Here is an 18,674-nt window from a genome sequence, read left to right on the forward strand (position 1 = left end):
ATTCCTTTTCTCTTGCTGCCTTTAATATTCTTTGTCTTTAACTTTTGGCATTTTAATTATGCTGTGTCTGGGCATGGGCCTGTTTGGGTTCTTCTTGCTTAGGACTCTCTGTGCCTCCTGAACTGGTGTCTTTTTCCATCACCATGTTAAGGAAGTTTTCTGCCATTATTTCTTCAAACATGTTCTCTATCCCTTTCTCTCTTTCTGCCTCTTCTAGCTCACCTACTATTTGAATATTGTTATATTTCATGTTGTCCCACAGCTCCCTTAAGCTATACTCCTGTTTGTTTTAATTGTTTTTTATTTTTGGTTCTCTGATTTCTTTCTATCCTGTCTTCTAAACTCATTGATCCGATCTTCAGCTTCCCATAATCTGCTGTATATTCCTTCCAATGTGTTCTTTATTAGTACTATGTCATCTTTCATTTCCAATTGGTCATTTTTCATAGTTTTTACATCTTTGTTCATGCTGTTGAGCATCCTTGTAATCCTTGTAATCATCATTCTGAACTCTGTATCTGATACATTTCTTAAAATATATATATTGATTTCAGACAGGAAGGGAGAGGGAGATAGAAACATCAATGATGAAAGAGGATCATTGATCGGCTGCCCCCTGCACGTCCCCTACTGGGAATCGAGCCCACAACCCAGGCATGTGCCCTTGACCGGAATCAAACCCAGAACCCTTCAGTCCACAGGCCAATGCTCTATCCACTGAGCCACATCAGCTAGGGCTATCTGATACTTTTCTTATCTCCATTTCATTTATCTCTTCTGGAGAATTCTCTTGTTCTTTCATTTGGGGCTTGTTCTTTTTTTGTCTCTCCATTTTGGCTGCCTGTTTGGGTTTGTGTCCATGTATTAGGTAGATCTGCTATGACTTCCAGTCTCTCATCGGGAAAATTTATGATGGCTAAAATGAAAAGGGTGGAAAAGAAAAAGTTTTGGCGAGGGTGATGAGAAACAAGCCCTCTAACATTGCTGATGGGAATGTAAAATGCCTTGGAAAATAGACTGGCAATGCTTCAAGATGTTAAACACAGATTTATCTTATGACCAAGCAATTCCATTCCTTGGTATATACCCAAGAGAAAGAAAAATATATGGCCACACAAAACTTAAACACAAATATTCATAGCAGCGTTGTTAATAATAGCCCAGGAAAAAAACCCAAATATTCATCAACTGAGGTTGATGAATATATGTGATATCTACATATATGTGATATATGTGATATCTACATATCACATATAGATAAATAATATGTGATATGTATCATAAAATATATTTGGCAATTAAAAGGAAGAAGTACTGAAACATGTTATAATATGAATGAACCTTTAAAACAATATACTAAGTGAAAGAAGTCACAAAAGACTATGTTTTATTATTCAATTTGTAAGAAATTTCCATATTAGTAAATGTATAGAGACAGAAAGTAGATTAGGGGTTGCCTGGGGCTGGCAAAAGGGTAGGGATAGGAAATTAGTGAAAATGGACACCAGGTTTCTTTTGGGGGTAATAAAAATGTTCTATAATTAGATTGTGATGGCTGCCCAACCCAGTGAATGTACTAAAAACCACTGCTTTGTACTCTTTTTTTTAAAAAAATATGTTTTTATTGATTTCAGAGAGAGGAAAGGAGAGGGAGAGATAGAAACATCAATGAGCCGAAACTGGTTTGGCTCAGTGGATAGAGCGTCGGTCTGTGGACTGGAAGGTCCCAGGTTCGACTCCGGTCAAGGGCATGTACATTGGTTGCGGGCACATCCCCCGGTGGGGGGTGTGCAGGAGGCAGCTGGTCGATGTCTCTCTCTCATCGATGTTTCTAGCTCTCTATCCCTCTCCCTTCCTCTCTGTGAAAAATCAAATATATATATATATATATATATATATATATATATATATATATATATATAAAGAAACATCAATGATAAGAAACAATCATCAATCCAGTGTCTCCTTCAGGCATCCCAACTAGGGATTGAGCCCGAAACCTGGCCATGTGCCCTGACTGGGAAATGAACCATGACCTCCTGGTTCATAGGTCGATGCTGAACCACTGAGCCACAATGGCTGGCTTAATAAGTACTCTTTATGTGGGTGAATTATATGGCATATAAATTATATCTCAATAACACTGTTAAAGAGAAAAAATTATACAATAAATAATAACAATGTGTTGTGGGATTATTACACATGTACAAGCAAAATATAAAACAATAACAAAGAATGAGAGGGGGAATACACAGTAGTAAAGTTCTTCCATTATCCACAAAGTCACATAATATTATTTAAAGGTATACTGTGATAATATAAAATAAATATTGTAAACTCCAGAGCCATGGCTTAGATATTTTACCTAGGGAGAGAAGCAGACTATAAAACAGAGAGCTCTAAATCTTCCCAAAGGAAATGACTTCATTTGTACAGTGTGGAGATCAAGCCTAAAGTTGCTCTTGAAAACAGTGGAGGTATGTGGTATAATAAAAATATATATTTGGTCTTTGTCTCTTGTTCCTGGCACAGAGCTCCTAAAACGATTAGGGTTTCCTAAATGATAGAAGTATATTTTTTATTCACAACAAGCCCCTTTTGATCACATCTGAGTTTATTATTAACAAGGTGATACATGGTGCGACCCCCCTAATATCAGGATGGGGGCTGGTCACCATAAAGATCAAATAAATGATTAGAGGGTTAGAACTTTCAGTCTCACCCCACCCTGACCCCCGACCTCTATAGAGATAAGAGGGCTGGAGATTGAGTTCAATCACCAATGACTAATTATTTAATCAATATGCCTATGTGATGAAACCCTGTACCAACTCTCTCCTCCCAATGCCTTGCCCAGAGCCTCTCTTCCATTTAGCTGTCCCTGAGTAGTATCCTTTAAAATAAACTGGTATTAGTAACTAAAGCACTTTGAGTTCTCTGAGTTGTTCCAGTAAACTATCAAAATTAAAGAGGGGAGCCCAGCTGACGAGCTCAGTGGTTGAGCGTCGACCTATGAACCAGAAGGTCATGGTTCCATTCCTGGTCAGGGCACATGCCCAGGTTCTGGATTCGATACCCAGTGGAAGATGTGCAGGAGGGTTTGGCTAAATAATCTTTAGCCAATTAATGATTCTCTCTCATCAATGATGTTTCTATCTCTCTCTCCCTTCCTCTCTGAAATCAATAAAAATATATTTTAAAAAAATTGAAGAGGGGATCATGAGAACTCCCCAAATTTGTAGCTGGCTGGGCAAAAGTGTGAGTACCCTGGGTACTGCATTTGTGGCTGGTGGGGGCATTTTTGTAGGAGTCAGCCCTTAACCTGTTGGATCTGCATTAATTTGATGAATTAGTATCAGAACTGAATTGAGCCCTGGCCAGGTAGCTCAGTTTGTTTGAGCATCCTCCTGAGAGACCATGGTTGTGGATTCGATCCACAGTTAAGGCACATGCAAGAATCATCCAATAAGCCCTAACTGGTTTGGCTCAGTGGATAGAGCGTCGGCCTGCGGACTGAAAGGTCCCAGGATCAATTCCAGTCAAGGGCACGTACCTTGGTTGTGAGCACACCCCCAGTGGGAGGTATGCAGGAGGGAGCTGATCGATGTTTCTCTCTCATCGATGTTTCTAACTCTCTATCCCTCTCCCTTCCTCTCTGTAAAAAATCAATAAAATACATTAAAAAAAAAAGAATCAACCAATGAACCCATGAATAAGTGGAACAACAAAAATCGCTCTCTCTCGCTTTCTCTCTCTTGGCAATAAATAGAAATGTAAAACAGTAATAATTGAATCAAGTTACACTTTTGGTGTTATAAGTAGTGTCAGATAATGCCACACATGCTGCAGCATTATCTTTTTTAGAGGATAATGGTAGATTCATTAGAGATATAGAGTAAATTCTAGGTCAGCTATTTACCTGAGAAAACCTGGGAGAGAAAACTAGGAGGAGACCCAGGAGAAGAACTAATCTCAGTCACTAGAACAATTTATGCCTCAGGGAATTGTTAAAAATAATAGTCCTTACCCAGCAGGTGTGGCTCAGTTGAACATCAAGAGGTCCCGGCTGAATTCCTGTTCAGGGCACGTGCCTGGGTTGTGGGCTTAATCCCCAGTAGGGGGCATGCAGGAGGCAGCTAATCAGTGATTCTCTCTTACCAATGTTTCTATCTTTCTCCCTCTCCTTTCCTCTATTAAAAAAATCAATAGAAACATATTTAATAAATAAATAAATAATTTTAAAAAACAATAGAGCAATCAGCAGACAATTAGTGGCATTTAAAAGCTCTTTGTGGCCCTGGCCAGTTTTGCTGAGTGGTTAAAGCATCAGCCCGAGGACCAAAGGGTCACGGGTTTGATTCCTGGTCAAGGGCACATACCTTGTAGTTTGAACCCTGGCCCTGGTTGGGGTGCATGCAGGAGGGAACCAATTGCTGTGTCTCTCACATTGATGTTTCTCTATCTTTCTCTCTCTCTCTACCCATTCTCCCTTCCTTCCACTCTCTCTAAAAATCAATGGAAATATATCCTCGGGTGAGGATTAACAAACAAACAAACAAACAAATAAATAAATAGCTGTGTGTGTTCAGGGAAATAGTCAAAGAGAGCCCTGACAAAACCACCTGATTGTGAGCATACCTAAAGCTGTGCCCACTGAGGAGCAAAATAAGAGGTGTCATAGTGTATGGGCACAGATATTATTTGTTTAGAGACTAGTTGGATTGTATAAAATAATCTAAATTATCTAAAACAAGCATGTCAGCCCTAGCCAGTTTGGCTCAGTGGATAGAGCACCGGCCTGCGGACTGAAGGGACCCAGGTTTGATCCCAGTCAAGGGCACATGCTCAGGTTGCGGGCTCGGTCCCCAGTAGGGGGTGTGCAGGAGGAAGCCAATCAGTGATTCTCTCTCCTTAATGATGTTTCTATCTCTCTTTTCCTCTCCCTTCCTCTCTGAAATCAATAAAAAATATTTTAAAAAATAAAACGAGCATGTCAAACTCAAAGGCTAACATAGGCCAAATAAACAAGGTTTAAGTTTATGTGGGCCACAAAAAAACAAAAGTTTCAATTTCCATAGAAACGTAGGTTTATTTTGATAGAGATATGCTGAATACAAAGGGCTGAAATGAGGAATCATTAACATAAAATAATAGAACATTTTAATAAAAATTTATCTTTTTTCTTGAACATTAACTTACCAGACACTGAATAACTTCACAAATTAGTAAGTGTAATGCAAATAAACCTATTTTTCTTGTTCTCCAAAAGTGAAATATTTCCTGTTGCACACACCAAACAAGTCAGTCCAAGACTAATGATGTGGCAATCAGCTGCTAAAATACTCGCTGCTAATATTAGTGGAGAGAAATGGAGCACCTGCACATAAGGCGAGTAAGGGAAATGAATGCAAGATGATTATAGTAATCAGTCATTAGCAAACATTGTAGTTCGTTATTAATAACTAGTGGCCCGGTGCACGAAATTCGTCGATATTAAAAGGGAATTAATTTGGGGAAATATTTTAATATTGCTATTTGCCCTCTCTCTATAATAAAAGTGTGAGAGATAAAAGGAAATGAGTACAGTGTATATGAAAATAATACATAATTTTATTAATAAATAACAAAATGATATAACAATAACAAACATAATATAAAAACAACATTGATGCAAATAATGACTGATAAAGTGATTAAACCTATTCTACTATCTCCCTGTATACCACATTAAGTGTGAAAACACTTTCAGAGTGCTTGGCTAATTTCCCTTGAGATAAAGTATTTACAACTTTAACTTTAACGTCACATGCTCTTCGAACTCAAGAGAAAGCAACATATAACTGACCATGTGCGAAAACGGGTTCAGGTAGGAATATTCCTACTCTGTCTAGAGTTTGTCCTTGTGATTTATTAATAGTCATCGCAAATGCTGGCATCACAGGAAACTGTCGTCGAATCAATTTAAATGGGAGGCCAGTGTCAGATGGGGACAAATCAATTCTTGGAATCAGAACAACCTCTCCCTCTGCAGATCCTGTTAATACTTCAGCTTCAATAATGTTAGGTCGTAATCTTTTGATAATAAATCTGGTACCATTACAAAGACCCCATTTACTATTAAGATTTCTCAATAGCATGATGATTGCACCCACTTTCAATTTTAATTTATGGCACGGCATTCCTGAAGGAGTAATACTATTTAGAAATTCAATGGGAAAATTTTCCTTTTCAGCATCATCTGTTGAGTCAATGGAATCATCACTCAAATATGTGTGAAAATCTCCATCAAGTATATCCAAAATTTCTTCATTTAATTTTTGAACGTGCTCATTTTTTGAACAAAGAATCACACATTTAGATATATTTTTAATATTATCTATAGATATACTATTTCCAAAGGTGGCTTCAATAATAGATCCATTACAAATCATTTCATGGGGAATTTCAATAATATCCATTCCTAAATGAAAACTGCTATCAAGTTTGCCATCTCCAAGTTTTACTAACCATTCACTATAAGCAGAATCCTCTGATCTCATATTTGTTTTAAGAGACAACTTTCTGAAACATCCCCAAACATCACAGTACTTTAAACTCGTTTGTATTATGGCTGATTGCATAGCATGTGGCACAATACTGAGACATTGTCGAAAATCTCCCCCAAGAAGGAGAACTTTCCCACCAAATGCAACATTCAAATTCATAATTTCTCTTAATAATCTGTCTATGGCATTTATAGCATGACTGGATGCCATGGTGCATTCATCAATAATAAGAAGTTGGGCCTTTTTAATGGTTTTAGCAACTTCGCTCTTTATATCGAGTCTAGAAATTGAAGTTTCATTTAATGGAATTGGTAATTTATATTGGGAATGAAAGGTTCTTCCACCATTAAGTAAATTTGCAGCAATTCCTGTAGATGCTGTGTGTAAAACAGTACCACCACGACCTCTAATATAATGTATTAAAACTTTATACAGATATGTTTTTCCACTACCACCTGGACCATCCAAGAAAAAGCATTTGGGGTGTACAGTTTGATCTTCGATGGCTGAAGTTATAGTCTGAAAGGCTGCCAACTGTTCATCATTCAGAGAATTTATCGAAACTTCTGCCTGTTGTCGTTCGTACGATACATCACATGTATTTGTATTCATTAATAAAGGATAGTCCGGAAGTTTGAAATGTGAACATTTCATTCCATGCAATGTGAATATCTCTTGAATTTCTTTAAGGGCATGCATTTCACAGTTCACACAGGTACCTTCTCTTCGGTGTAATTTCCAACAAAAGTCTTCAATAAAATGAGATTTATTCTCATCCCATAATTTGTCTGCAGCAGAAGGACATCCAAACACACATATGTATGCAAAAAGTTGCTGTAGTTGTTTGGGCATATTAAGGACGATTGCATCGTCAATCGTATCTTTCCAGATAGTGTCGTCAAGTAATAATCCTCGGTGTTTAGCAGCTTCATGAAATGTATCATAAGTTACACCTCCTACAGTTCGCAGGTCCTCAAAACTTATCGCACCTTTTATATGCAGAAGCAAAAGTCTAAGGTAATATCGTTCTGGTTCTCTAAAGCTCACAGTGAACAGTCTACCTAATACTTTATTCCCACCCTTTCGGCGTTTTGTCCACAAAGAATTATTAAACACATAATGCTGTGGAATCTCCCAATAATAATAATTACGTGCATCAGAGTCTTCTCTATTCAATAAGAACCAAGCCATCAAAGTTGAGTTATGTCTTTTAGCCCTATCTAAAACTTCAGCAAAATCATCGGCATGAAAATACAAATTCTGATCATTTGGCAAATGAATAGCTAATCTTGTGATTGCATGAGATTGGTCATGCATTCGCATTGCAAAAAGTCTCCAAACAGCCTCAGGAGCGCTCACATACCTGGAGTCAATGAAGTCCTGTACTTCATCATGATTGATAACATTTTTTTCAGAAATTTGAATATTTGCACAATCGTGCCCTTTATAGATGTATTTAAATAGATATTTGACACTTTTAATTGATGCACAGACTTCAACATTTATATGACAGTTATATTTAAGGCACAAATATGGATTATAAGGGACAATCCAAGTGTTATCGACAACTTTATTTCCAATAGTCATGGTGCTACCAGATCTTCGTTTGTATTTGGGATATCCATCAATATTTCCAATGGTCACATTTTGAAATTCTTTCGGATATCCCTTTGAACATTTTCCATTTTCCATACATGGACTATTTGGATTTTGTATTCCACATGGTCCATGTACCATATTTGATTTTACAATTTGAAAAAGTCGAGGACACTGGTCCTCATCTGGAATTTCTGCCTTAACTATACGGTCAATGTCATCTTCCGTTCGTAATTTGGACTCACTATCTAATATCAATAATATGTGAGCGTGAGGCAGTCCTCGTTTCTGAAATTCAATGACATGAATCTTAGCTATTACTTTGCCAAATAAATGGAATTTGCATACATCATTTAAAAGAGCGTTCAGCTTAATATTAAAATCTCTGGCTACCAAGTCAGGTCTGTTTTCAACTTTTTGCCAGCGTTGTAGATTGTTTGTAATATCTGCCCATTTAGGGTTGCATGTTATGGTTATAAATAAATCGGGCTTGCCATACTTCGTTACAATTGCCATAGCATCCTGATATCGCTGCTGCATATTTCTGGGACTACCCTCAAAAGATGATGGGAGTATTATCATTTTACCAATCGGTACATTGTCATTTTCAGATCTAGAGTTGAGATAATCCATCAAACCACTATATTTTTCAACTCTCAACTTAGATTGGTTTGCTTTAATGAAATTTATCCGATTTGCTTCCATTTTTGAATATGAATCCACAATAAACTGTTGAGTTAATTTTCCTGCACTTAAAATAGGATTGAACATGTCCCTCACAGAGAGATGAAATCCATAATACTGCATTTGTATGACTCGTGTCCTTACATTTTGTCTAGTATTATTGTTGGGTACACTGTTGTCTTTGAGTCTTAATGCAATATCCGTTCCCCAGCCTTTTTCACCATGTGGAAAAAGAATAGGATATGTCATTGCATCTAATGTAGGAAACAGGATACTGATTTGTTTCATTTTAGTGGCACTTGGATTATTGGGATCTGGTTTACAATGAATGAGCAAGTCCCTTTCAAAAGGAGGTTCTCCATCTTCGTTTCTGAATATGACAGCAACCTTACACGGGGAGAATTATATCTACCTGGGTCACTGTTACGATCATATTTAATTGCCGTAGTTACTTCTGTGGGAGCTATACCTTTTGCTGCTGCTTCAGATTGGGCTTCCTTTTCTACCTCATGTAGCATTTTGTACGATTTTGCTAATTCATTTATTTCATGCATGAGGTTACTGATGTTGATCATGAGTCTTTCTGAGCAGCCCTGGTTCTCTGGCATTGCTAATCGTTTACTTGTAGCTTCAGCTGTATCCAAAATATAGAGTTGAGCAAACTTCCGAGAAACACCATCCGAAGGATGTAAAGTTCCAGTACGGTGATAAACTTGTCTATGTATTCTAAAACAGTATGGCCCATACCCTGATGGCGATGCAATATTTGCACCCATGGAAGCAAAAGCAAAAGAACTATTTATGGATCAAATATTTTCCATGAAATTTTTACTGTCAGAATCTTCGTTTGTCATTAATCTTTTTAAATATGCTGGGTATTCTGGAAAATGTATATCATTTGGACAGACTTTCCCTTTGCTACAACATCGAGTAAATTTCCCATCGGATGGTTTTTCATCAGAGAAATTTAGTGATAGGCAAAATTCACATCTAACAGTCATTCCACCACAACTATGTTCGAGAATTGCATCCTCATGTACTCCATTATTGCTGAGAAGGCAGTTCCTACCAATGTTGCTATTCTTGTTGATGACTGTTCTCTAGACCTCTGTCTTCGCCACCGCCTTCTTTCAACTTCATAGGCACGTTTGTCTTTAGACATTTTCTGTCGAAGATGCCAGTGTTTTTCGGCTTCAGAGCGACGTTTTTCCAATAGCTGCTCTTCAGATACATTCTGTCGCAGGCGTCGCCTTCTTTCAAGATCAGATGCCCTTTGCTCTTCAGACATTTTCTGTCGATAACGTCGGCATCTTTCTGCTGCAGAGCTACGTTGTATCAACAGTTTTTCTTTGGACATAGTCCCACCTCTCTACTGCCACGGTCTGAGATACAGGTGAATGAGTCTTAACTGTCAGGCCTTTGAGCTGTGTGACCAACGGCTGATTCTGGCCGTTTCTGTGGGAGTGGGACTTCCACCTACCATTTGTCAATTTTCATAGCTGGGATGCGGAAGCTGGGGCTCCAGAGGGAGCAATGCCCTCTAAGCTGCCAGCTTTCTCCCTCTGCTCATGCCCACAGGCGGGCCTTGGCAGAAGTTGCCCAGGTCCTCTCGGCTTGGACCCCACCGCAGTGTGCGGTACTGCCACACGCCGCCAGCCTGGGTCCGCGATCCAGGCAAGCACTGGCCTAGGGCTTTGCCCCCCGCTGCTTGCCCGGGCCCCCATTGTAGCTTGGAACAGGCAGGCGGTGTGATGGTGGCTTGGATCAGGGCAGTGGCTAGGGCGCTGACCCATGCTGCCTGCCCGGGTCCCCGATCTGGGCGTGGCTTGGATTCCCCCTGAGGCGGTGGGCTCTGCAGGGCTTGGCTGGAGCCAGCGCCTGCCAGTCTGGGTCCGATCGGGGTGTAGCTTGGGTTCCTCCTGCCTTTGCTGGATCTGCGGGACTTGGCTGGAGCCAGTTCGGGTCCCTGATCTCGGCGTGGCTTGGGTTCTGCCTGAGGTGGCGGGCGCTGGAGGGCTTGGCTGGAGCCAGCGCCTGCCAGTCCCAGTCCGATCGGGGCGTGGCTTGGGTTCCTCCTGCCTTTGCTGGCTCTGTGGGGCTTGGCTGGAGCCAGCACCTGCCAGTTCAGGTCCCGATGGGGGCTTGGCTTGGGTCCCGCCTGAGGCGGTGGGCGCTGCGGGGTTTGGCTGGAGCCAGTGCCTGCCAGTCCCAGCTCCCGCCTTCGATGGCAGGGGGTCGGCTCATGCACAGTGCCTGCCAGTCCCAGCTCCCGCCTTCGATGGCAGGGGGTCGGCCCAGCGGACACCCAGCTCCCTGCAATCCGTGGCAGGGGGTCAGCTCAGGGCGCCTATGTATGCAAATTACCCGCCATCTTAGTCTGGTTCATTTGCATACTTGCTCTGATTGGCTGGTGGGCGTGGCTTGGCTAGTGGGCGTGTCTGGTGGGCGTGGCTTAGGCGTAGCAAAGGTGCGGTCAATTTGCATATTACTGCTTTATTAGGTAGGATTATGTATAACAGGATATTGTAAAAATTAAGTTACCAGAATTTTTTATTAAAACGTTTCTTACATACCGTTATATTGGCTGGGCCACAAAAATATTTGTTGTGGGCCGCATGCGGCCTGCGGGACACAAGTTTGACATGCTTGCTCTAAAATAATCCAGCTAGTTACTAGAAAATAACAATAACAAGTCCCAGATGGGGAGGGAGAGCCAAAACCCAGAGTTGCTATAATACATTATCTAAAATGTGCAGTTTCCAACAAAAAATTATGAGATGTGTAATTAAATAGAAAAGTATAACACATATCATGAAAAAGAAGCAGGCAAGGGGAAGGGTAGAGGATGCCTGGAGAATGGTAAAATCTGGATCTGGGCTGGGGAGAACTGCAAGACCTCGGAGCCCAGAGGGTCAGAGGGAAACCGAATGGCACCGAGGCCATGTCCCTTGGGACAGGCACAGCATCTGACTGTGGAAAGGAGGGCTGCAGGACTGCTGGTGGCAGGCGATTCTAGATCTGGGTCCACATTCGTGAGAGACTGAGCCCAGAGGGGGCAGTCAGGACTGTGCCGGGAGGAGAGTGGCTCGCAGTGGTGCAGCTCTTTCCCCTCTCTGTGGCCTGTGCTTTTCTTCTCTGAACCTAGTTCATAGGACCTTTCGGATATGGACACTCACCCGTGCCTGAGGTGCAGGAAAAGGTGCAGACTTGTAGAGTCTGGGGAGAGGCCGGGGAGAGGAGAGGGTTGGGGAAAGGTGGCCGCGAGTCTGGCACTGAGTCATACCTGACTTGCTGGACCTAGGTAGCCATTTTCTCCTGAAGAGATAGCCCCTCCCTGCAGTCTCCAGGCAACCAATACAGCCACACCCAGACTATACCCGGAGTGGTACAAAGGATACAAAAAAAAATCTGAATAGTCCCTGAGAGCCCTAAGAGACTGGCCCAAACAGAGGCCTTCAGTCCCAGCAACAGGAAACAGGAACCACAGACAGTACAGAAGAGTGGGATCTTAAACCAGCCAAAGGAGTACTTCACTTTTTCGTTTTTATTTTATTATTATTTTGTTATCTCTTTTTTCCATTTGTTTCTTTATTTTCTATTTCTTTTCGCATTATTTTTTTCACCATTCTAATTTATTTTATTTATCCTATTTTTAATCAATTTTTAAAAATTTATTATTATTATTATTTTAATATATTTTATTGATTTCTTTACAGAGAGGAAGGGGGAGAGATAGAGTTAGAAACATCGATCAGCTGCCTCCTGCACACCCCCCACTGGGGATGCGCCCGCAACCAAGGTACATGCCCTTGACCGGGATCGAACCTGGGACCCCTCAGTCCACAGGCTGACGCTCTATCCACTGAGCCAAACCGGTTTCGACAAAATTTATTATTATTATTATTTTCTTCTCTTTCTCTTTCTTCTTATCCACTCATCCCCTTTCTACTTCCTCTACACTGAACTGAGGTCCTCCCCATATTCATCCAATTCTTAACCTTACTTTCTGTATATAAGATTCTGCCCTACCCTCTTTACTGGGAATTTGGTGTTTGTATGTTTTGGTTTATCTTTTTGTTCTCTGGTGTTTTCTCCCTATATATACATTTTTCCCCCTTTTTCTTTCTTTTTCTTTGTTTTCTTTTCTCTCATACCATTTTTTCTCTCTTCGATATCATTTGTGTTCTCTTTTCTCTCCCCTAATTCTCTTTTCTCTGGTGGTCACTTATATTGGGGTTATCAGTGTTGTGAGTACATTCGTGTTTTGTTCCCTTTGTGTCGTGTCTTGTTGAGGAGAATTTTATCCTGTTTGTCCAATGTGCTAGAGAGCGAGCCACAAAACCAGACACCTGGAGAGGAAACTCCATCCACAAACAGGTCAATAACACCCCAGACCCAACTACAGAGGCAGGAAGAAGGCGGCAGTGAGGGAGAGAGCGTGAGTGAGTGAGGGAGCAAAAGAGGAGTGTGTGGACATGGTGTGTGTGTGTGTGTGTGTGTGTGTGTGTCACAGTTAGATCCCGCAGGACCTTTGGGGGCAGATTAACCGGGCTCGCCTAACCAGGCAGCCTCTGCTACCATTGCATACAGTCCTGGAGAGGCCGGCTCTTCTGCACAGGCCATGCCTTTTTGAAGGGGAGAGTTGCTGTGACTGAGAGCCCACCTCACCTCCACCCAGGGTGCCCTCAAATAACACCTGGGACTCTACAGCCACCCCCCGCCAGGGACCTGCTGCCTCAGCTGTGGTCCCACTCTCACTGAGTCTCCAGCCAATCTTGTCACAGGCTCCTGCGAGTTCTGAAGCACGCTCCCATCTGACCAGACCAATGCTTTAGCCAAGGGCATCACGACCACATAAGTAGCAGCCATGTAAACAGCCCGCCCCCATCCACGGAGCAGTAGCTGCATGAGCAGCCTGCCCCCATCCAAAAAAGAAGCAGTCCTATTAGCGGCCCGCCCCCGTCCGAGGAGCAGAAGCTGTGTGAGCGGCCCACCCACCATGCAAGCAGCACCCTGATCCCCCTGATTGCTCTCCCCTCCTGGCCTGATCCCCCTAACAGCTCTCCCCTCCTGGCCTTATCCTGCTAATTGCTCTCCCCTCCAGCCTCATCCCTTAACTGCCTAACTCCTCTCCCCTCCTGGCATTATCCCGCTAATTATTCTTTCCTCCAGGCCAGATCCCCCTAACTGTGCTCCCCTCCTGATCTGATCCCCCTGACTAGTCTGTCCTGGCCTGATCCCCCAAACTGCCTAACTGCTCTCCCCTCCTGGCCTGATCCCCTTAACAGCTCTCCTCTCATGACCTCATCCCCCTAACTGCTCTCCCCTCATGGCCTGATCCCCCTAACTGCTTTCCCTCCTGGCCTGATCCCCCTAAAGGCCTAACTGCTCTCCCTTCCTGGCCTGATCCCCTAACTGCCTAACTGCTCTCCCCTCCTGGCCTGATCCTGCTAACTGCTCTCCCTCCTGGCCAGATCCCCCTAACAGCTCTCCCATCCTGGCCTGATCCCCCTAACTGCTCTCCCATCTTGGCCTGATACCTCTAACTGCTCTCCTTCCTGGCCTTATCCCCTAACTGCCTAACTGCTCTTCCTCCTGGCCTTATCCCCTAACTGCCTAACTGCTCTCCTTCCTGGCCTTATCCCCTAACTGCCTAACTGCTCTCCTGCCTGGCCTTATCCCCTAACTGCCTAACTGCTCTCCTCTCTCGCCTGATCCCCCTAACTGCTCTTCCCTCCTGGCCTGATCCCCCTAACTGCCTAACTGCTCTCCCTCCTGGCCAGATCCCCCTAACAGCTCTCCCATCCTGGCCTGATCCCCCTAACTGCTCTCCCATCTTGGCCTGATACCTCTAACTGCTCTCCTTCCTGGCCTTATCCCCTAACTGCCTAACTGCTCTCCCCTCCTGGCCTGATCCCCTAACTGCCTAACTGCTCTCCTGCCTGGCCTTATCTCCTAACTGCCTAACTGCTCTCCTCTCTCGCCTGATCCCCCTAACTGCTCTCCCCTCCTGGTCTGATCCCCCTAACTGCCTAACTGCTCTCCCTCCTGGCCTTATTCCCCTAACTGCCTAACTGCCACCTTCTCCCTTCTCCTTTCTACTGAGATGCCGGCCTTCTCCCAAGGCCTCTGCAAAAGGGACCGCACCTCTGGACTGGCCCTCGGCCTTCATAGCCACCCGGCTGCCTTTGCAGCTGCTGTGGCTTGGTCTGGATGGATGTCCCTAAGGACATCCGGAAGATGTCTTCCCTAATTAGCATATTACCCTTTTATCAGTATAGATAGTGAAAGACTACTAAATGCTTTCTTCCTATAATAATGCAAGGATGCCTGCACTCACCACTGCTATTCAACATTGTACTGGAAATCCTAGTTAGTGCAATAGGCAAGGAAAGAAAAGGCCTATAGATGGGAAAAGAAGTAAAACTTTTTTGTTGTTAATACTCACCTGAGGATATTTTTCCATTGATTTTTAGAGTGTGGAATGGAGGGGGAGAGACACACAGAGAGAGAGAAACATCAATGTGAGAGAGATGCATCGATTGGTTGCCTCCCACATGCGCCTGACTGGGTGTCCTTGACCAGAATCGAACCCACAACCCTTTAGTCCACAGGCCGATGCCCTATCCATTGAGCTAAACCACCTAGGGCAAGAAGTAAAACTTTTTATTTACAGGAATATCATTGAGTGTGTAGAATGCCCTAAGAATCTATAAAAAGTTATTAGAACTGCCTGGCCAGTGTCTCTCAGTAGTTGAGCGTCGACCCATAAACCAGGGGATCATGATTCCATTCCCAGTCAGGGCATGTGCCTGGGTTGTGGGCTCAATGCCCAGTAGGGGGCATGCAGGAGGGAGCCGATTGACGATTCTCTCTCATCATTGATATTTCTATCTCTCTCTCTCTCTGGAATTAAAAATATATTTTTATAAAATATTATTAGAACTAATAAGTGCATTTAGCATGGTCTCAGGATTAACAGTCAATATACAAATATCAAATATGTACACATGTATTATATACACTGAGTGGCCAGATTATTATGATCTCTGAACGCATAATAATCTGGCCACTCAGTGTGTGTGTGTGTGTGTATTAGAGGCCCGGTGCATGAATTCGTGCATGGGTGGGGGTCCGGCCAGCCTGGCCAGGGGGAGGGAACATGGGCGGTTGGCTGGCCTGCCTACTGGTCGAACTCCTGGTCGAGGGGACAATTTGCATATTAGCCTTTTATTATATAGGATATACACTGAGTGGCCAGATTATTATGCATTCAGAGATCATAATAATCTGGCCACTCAGTGTATATAAATAATTAGAAAATGAAAAAAATTAAATACCATTTGCAATGGCATTAAAAAGCATGAAGTAATTTGGAATAAATTTTATGCATGACATGAAGACTATGATATACTGTTGAGAATAATTATGGAAGACCTAAAAAAAATGGCAAAATATACCATGTTCACATATCAGAAGACTCAATAGTGTCAAAGTAGCAATTCTCCCCAGATTAATCTGTATATTGAATATAATTTCAAGTAAGATCCCAGCTGGCTTTTTGTGTGAGAATCAACAAGCTGATTCTAAAATCTGTGAGGAAATCCATGGGAATTATGGCAGTGAAAACAATCTTTAAAAATAACAATATCAGAGGACTGATAATACCTGACTTTGAGCTTCCTATAAAGTAGCAGTAATCAAGACAGCATGGTATTTGCAAAAGGACAGGAGAGAAGAAACACAGTATGTATGTCTGCCATTCTCATTGCCTCACTTGCATACTGCATTCCCTATGCCCCATAAGCACAAAATTCCAATGGACTCTTGATGTATGGGGAATTTGGCAACACTCAAACATGTAAATGGTAAGCCTATGACTTTTATGACTAGAGGCCCGGTGCACGAAATTCATGATGACAACAGGAAAGATAGAGCAACCACAGTTCCTTTTCCTTTCAGTCCTGTAGAATATGCACATGTGCATGTATCAAGAAGTGAAATAAAAACAGTTGAGTTAATTTTGTGCAGCATTTCCACTTTTCTGGTAAGAAGTAAATATGCATGTATGAGCTACAGAAATATGAATTGTGCAATTCTGGTGATTCCTCATGAGTCAGATACTTTTATGTTTGCATTTAAAATTGGCATTGTAGCCCTAGCTGGTTTGGCTCAGTGAACAGAGCATCAGCCTGTGGACTGAAGGGTCCTGGGTTCGATTCTGGTCAAGGGCACATGCCCGGGTTGTGGGCTTGATCCCCAGTAGGGGGAGTGCAGGAGGCAGCCGATCAATGATTCTCTCTCATCATTGATGTCTCTCTCTCTCTCTCTCTCTTCCTCTCTGTAATCAATAAAATATTTTAAAAAATAAAATTGGCATTGTACAATATGAACTGTTTAATTCATGTTAATAACTTAACATTTTAATTTTTCTTTACTTAGAACAATATTAAATGACAAATAGCACCATGACAAGGGCAACATCAATGGTCATAAATCATATTGATAGCATGTAGCCTTGATATGATGCAATGAAATTGCACTTTATCTCTGTGATCTTCCTCCCCAAAACCCATAAAACTAGTCTAACCAAGAGAAAAACACCAGCCAAATCCTAATAGTTGGGCAATCTACAAATACCTGCCTAGTATACTCAAAATTGTAAAGGTCATCAAAATCAGAAAAAGTCTGAGCCCTAGCTGAGTTGCTCAGTTGGCTGGAGCATCGTCCCATACACCAAAAGTTTGTGGGTTTGATTCCTGGTCAGAGAACATACCCAGGTTGTGGGTTCGATCCTTGATCCCGGAGCGTGCAGGAGGCAACTGATCAATGTTTCTCTCACATCGATGTTTCTTTCCCTTTTGCTCTCTCAAAATCAATTAAAAAACCTATCCTCAGGTGAGGATTAAAAAAAAAATCAGAGAAAGTCTGAGACACTGTCACAGCCAAGAGGAGCCCAAGGAGATGTGACAACTAAAAGCAACAGGGTATCCTGGAGAGGACTCAGGAGAAGAAAAAAGGGGCATTAAGTAAAAACAAAGGAAATATGAATAAAGTATAGACTTTAATAACAATATATTCATATTGGTTCATTAATTATAACAAATGTACCATACTATTGTAAGATGCTACTGGGTGTGGAGTATATGGGAATTCTTTATTGTATCTTCTCAATTTCTCTGTAAATCTAAAACTGTTCTAACAAAATGAAGTCTATTTTTAAAAAAAACATGAAAAGTTGAAAGACAATGGGAGAAAGAAAAACTTTATACTTGTATTCTAGTACTTTTGATATTCTTGTTTTTGTTCTTTTTTTGTCTTATAATAAATCTTTATTGTTCAGATTATTAGAGTTGTTCCTCTTTTTTTCCCCCCATACTTCCCCTCCACCTGATTCCCCACCCCACCCCATGCCCTTACCTCCCGCCACTGTCTTCATCCATAGGTGGAAAATTTTTGTCCAATCTCTTCCCGCACCCCTCAGACCCCCTTCCCCCTGAGAATTGTCAGTCCACTCCCTTTCTATGTCCCTGCTTCTATTATATTCACCAGTCCATACTGTTCTTCAGAATTTTTATTCACTTGATTTTTAGATTCACTTGTTGGTAGGTATGTATTTGATGTCTTTTTGTTGTTCATAATTTTTACATTTACTTTTTTCTTCTTCTTCCTCTTCTTAAAGAATACCCTTCAGCATTTCATGTAATCCTGGTTTGGTGGTGATGAACTCCTTTAGCTTTTTCTTGTCTGTGAAGCTCTTTGTCTGGCCTTCAATTCTGAATGATAGCTTTGCTGGGTAGAGTAATCTTGGTTGTAGGTTCTTGCTGTTCATCACTTTGAATATTTCTT

At 42.0% G+C, this 18,674-nt stretch overlaps 1 protein-coding gene and 1 long non-coding RNA gene across 3 annotated transcripts in view; one reads left to right on the plus strand and one right to left on the minus strand.

Annotated features, from left to right (window-relative positions):
* The window catches only part of LOC129150394 (uncharacterized), a 66,045-nt gene that overhangs the window by 38,823 nt on the left and 8,548 nt on the right, over positions 1 to 18,674 (minus strand). The window lies entirely within an intron of this gene.
* Positions 1 to 18,674, plus strand: part of TCEAL4 (transcription elongation factor A like 4) — a 57,447-nt gene that overhangs the window by 31,798 nt on the left and 6,975 nt on the right. The window contains exon 3 of one of the 2 annotated variants that reach the window (XR_008557061.1): positions 6,981 to 7,138. The exons of the other annotated variant lie outside the window; for it this stretch is intronic. The gene's annotated coding sequence lies outside the window, so the exon portion shown is untranslated. Of the gene's footprint in view, positions 1 to 6,980; positions 7,139 to 18,674 lie in introns of those variants that run through there. 2 annotated transcript variants of the gene reach the window in all.

This window comes from Eptesicus fuscus, chromosome 1 (assembly GCF_027574615.1).
Source record: "Eptesicus fuscus isolate TK198812 chromosome 1, DD_ASM_mEF_20220401, whole genome shotgun sequence".
In the NCBI taxonomy this organism is placed as follows: Eukaryota; Metazoa; Chordata; class Mammalia; order Chiroptera; family Vespertilionidae; genus Eptesicus; species Eptesicus fuscus.